This window comes from Rhinopithecus bieti, unplaced genomic scaffold (genome assembly GCF_001698545.2).
Source record: "Rhinopithecus bieti isolate Rb0 unplaced genomic scaffold, ASM169854v2 scaffold_10088, whole genome shotgun sequence".
In the NCBI taxonomy this organism is placed as follows: domain Eukaryota; kingdom Metazoa; phylum Chordata; class Mammalia; order Primates; family Cercopithecidae; genus Rhinopithecus; species Rhinopithecus bieti.
Genome location: NW_016806409.1, coordinates 1479237 through 1482893, shown reverse-complemented (window position 1 = coordinate 1482893; position 3657 = coordinate 1479237). Strand labels below are relative to the sequence as shown.

General features: G+C 52.9%; 1 protein-coding gene across 2 annotated transcripts in view; it reads left to right on the top strand.

The window, feature by feature from the left end:
- The first annotated feature begins 3456 nt into the window (after nucleotides 1-3456).
- MAP3K14 (mitogen-activated protein kinase kinase kinase 14) overlaps nucleotides 3457-3657 on the top strand; it is a 53905-nt gene continuing 53704 nt past the window's right edge. The window contains exon 1 of one of the 2 annotated variants that reach the window (XM_017876141.1): nucleotides 3457-3640. The gene's annotated coding sequence lies outside the window, so the exon portion shown is untranslated. The remainder of the gene's footprint in view (nucleotides 3641-3657) is intronic. The other variant, XM_017876142.1, reaches the window with a different exon arrangement.

Here is a 3657-nt window from a genome sequence, read left to right as displayed (position 1 = left end):
TTACACCTCTTTCCTTTATAAATTACCCCGTCTCAGCTATGTCTTTATCAGCAGCGTGAAAACGGGCTAATACAAGCCCCCTCCCCCAACAGTGAATTATCCAACCCCAAATGTCTATGGTGCCAGGCTGAGAAACCCTGGCCTAGAGGGAACATTCAGTGAGGTTATGCACATGAAGTACCGTAAGTCTGTCGGGCTTACTTTTTGTAAAGTATCAGAAAACAAGCTGCGATTCTTTTGGAATAGCACAGTCTCACGCTATTTCCAGAAGTGAAATGGATGGGATGTGAAAACCCTTGAGTACTGAGAACCTAGTTCACTACTCCAGGTGTGAGTCATCCTGTAAATGTCAATTTCTTATATTTAAAGTAGAGCTGAGGGTGCACAAGTGACTCAAGACCAGAAGCTTTCCCAGGTTGTCTCGACTTAGGCTGGAAGGAAGAATCTTGTCCCAAAGCTCTCCTTCCAGAGGGTGCAAGCACTTCACAACTCAGAGACACCACACTGCTCACTCTGGGTGGGTGTATTGTTTCTCACCTCACCCACACACAGTGGGGCTTGGAAAGACCTCAGAAAAGTAGCTGAAACTGAGACGCCTTGCCTATCCCGAATATCTTCCTTACCAGTGTTTAGTGGTTTGTTCCTCTCCTGCAACCTGATGTGACATTCCCTCTCCAGAGTTAAAGTTTTTTTGTTTGTTTGTTTCTTTTTTCGAGACGGAGTCTTGTTCTGTTGCCCAGGCTGGAGTGCAGGGGCGCGATCTCAGCTCACTGCAAGCTCCGCCTCCCGGCTTCACGCCATTCTCCTGCCTCAGCCTCCCGAGTAGCTGGGACTACAGGCGCCCGCCACCACACCCGGCTAATTTTTTTGTATTTTCAGTAGAGACAGGGTTTCACCGTGTTAGCCAGGATGGTCTCGATCTCCTGATCTCATGATCCGCCTGCCTCGGCCTCCCAAAGTACTGGGATTACAGGAGTGAGCCACCACACCTGGCCAAACAGTTTTGAGTCAACACAGTTCACTCTCTCTGATTAATACACATTAGTGTTCAAGGATGAATTTAAAGACAGATCATCTTGATTGGGTAGGTGGGAGTGTACAGAGGACCCAGGACCAGAGCTGTCAAGAGAATCTGGGCAAAGTACAGAGGCACCGGGTGTTTTAAAGAAGGAATAGTGAAAGAGAGAGAAGGCAAAGGCAAGCCAGGGAGCGTCTCAGACTCTGGAGGTGTGCCCACATCTTTCCTGAGAAGTGCTGTGCCCAGAGGCAAACAGGTGGTGGGAGAGACAATAAGGGCATCCAAGTTTGCCGATACCAACCTGTACATCTGGCCAAGCTCTGCCTCTCCTTGAGTCACTGAAATGCAAAACCCTGGGGGTGGAAAGAGATTTGGGGGCCACCAGTCCAGCTTCTTTTTTGCCTGCCATCTCCCAGCTCGTCAGTGGCAGAGCCAGGGTGGGCACTAGAGACTGTTTGGCTCTAAATCACAGACTCTATGGGAGCCACAACCTCAAATGCTCCACTGGCCAGACAGGTGACATAAGGTTAGATGGTTGGGTAAAAAAGAGTGGCGGGAGCTGTAAGGAACCGTAGGCTCTGCTCTAAGGCATTCAAATTCAAATTTAAAAAAATATTGGGCCAGCCAAACAAAGCATATTTCTGGCCTGGGTGAGTGGATGAGGCCCTCAGGTTGTATTTGACCACTGCCTAAATAAATGGTCTTCCCTATCCCCCAGCAGAGATGACTGTTTGGCACAGATATATCCAGAAAGATTTCAGCTCTGGACTGTCTGCAAAGTAGTCTCAAGCAGATGGTGGTCTTTGCTCAAATACTTTCAGAGATGGGATGTTCCTTACTTTTCAAGACAGCCTTCGGTGGGGCCTGCCTATCCCAGGACTAGAGCCACTCACCACACCTATCATGGACCCTTCGTGGAAGTGGGATGCCCAGGGTAGGAGTACGTCTTTTATTTTGCAAATAAAACAAATCGAATTTGGATTTTTTTTTTTTTTTTTTTTTTTTTTTTGTGGGGGGGGGTTTCTCGCTCTGTCGCCCAGGCTGGAGTGCAGTGGCGCAATCTCGGCTCACTGCAAGCTCCGCCTCCCGGGTTTACGCCATTCTCCTGCCTCAGCCTCCCGAGTAGCTGGGACTACAGGCGCCCGCCACCTCGCCCGGCTAGTTTTTTTTTTTGTATTTTTTTAGTAGAGACGGGGTTTCACCGTGTAGGCCAGGATGGTCTCGATCTCCTGACCTCGTGATCCACCCGTCTCGGCCTCCCAAAGTGCTGGGATTACAGGCTTGAGCCACCGCGCCCGGCCGGATTTTTTTTTTTTTTCAAGACTGCCTTACTCTGTCACCCAGGCTGAAGTGCAGTGGCACGATCATGGTTCACTGTAACCTCAAACTTTCAGCCTCCCCTCTAGCTGGGACTGCAGGTGCGAACTACCAAGCCCGGTTATTCTTTTATTTTTTGCAGAGACGAGGTCCCCGCTATATTGCCCAAGCTGTTCTCCAACTCCTGGCCTCAAGCGATCCTCCTGCCTTAGCCTCCCAAAGCGCTGGGATTACAGGAGTGAGCCACCGTGCCTGGCCTGGAACTTATTACAAATAAAATACAAGTTCAGTGTGGAAACACTAGATAATACAGAGGAGCAAAAGTTAGAAAAAATGTCCATACATTCCCTACTCCCCACCCCCGACCCCCATTCTGAAAGAAGCACTGTTGACACTTCAACGCATACTCTGAACTCCAGGTCCTTTCTTTGCATACATCAAGCTCTCATCCTCTTGCCGGCTCTGTGGTCTGCAAACTCGGCGAGCAGATGCTTTGCTTAGCGCTCATACCACGCCACGCACCCACATGCTCTCTTTGTACCTGGGTTTCAACCCACAGGTCGGGCCCCTGTAAGCCCTTTGCTCCCGAAGCTTCTCGAGGGCAGGCACTGTAACTTTTTATTCATTCCAGGGATTCTACAGCACCAGACACACGGTAAGAGCTCAATAAAAACGTCTCTACCCCCACCACCTCCCGCCTCAGCCGCCACCGCCTGGCAGCAGAGAGGAAGCGGACCGCGCGCGACCCACCAGGGAGAGCGCCTAGCTGTCGCCAAGGTAACCGAAGTCAGAGGCAGGGAGTGCCCACGCATGCGCACACTCGCCCTTCCTTCCAGTAACCTCGAGAAGAACGCAGCTGGTAAGACTGCCAGAAGCCGAGGGCGCATGTGTGGTTCCACCAACACCCTAGTCGCCTACGCCTTCTGTCCGCCCGCCCAGCGATCTCCCCTCTACAAACATCGCCCGGAAATAGTGCCCATTTCTGGAAACCAGGCCTCGTTAACCAATCGTTGCTAGAGAGCGGGAAGACGGGCTTGCCGGGACGGCCGTCTAATTGGCTGGCTTGGGGAAATGGGCGGGGCCACAGGTCGCGGTGCGGCCGAAGAAAGGAGGCGCGAAGCGAGGCAAAATTACAGCCGCCGGGGGAGGCGTGGCCCCGGGGCGGCGGTGAAGGCGAGGGGCGGAGCCCGGGACCCGGGCGGGGCGACCGCGGGCCGGGAGCTCAGCGGTCGGCGGCCGGCGGCGGGAGATCGCGGGCGAGCGGAGCGCAACACTCGCTTGGTTGGGGAGATCGGCGCTTGGCCGGTAGGTGACGGGGCGGG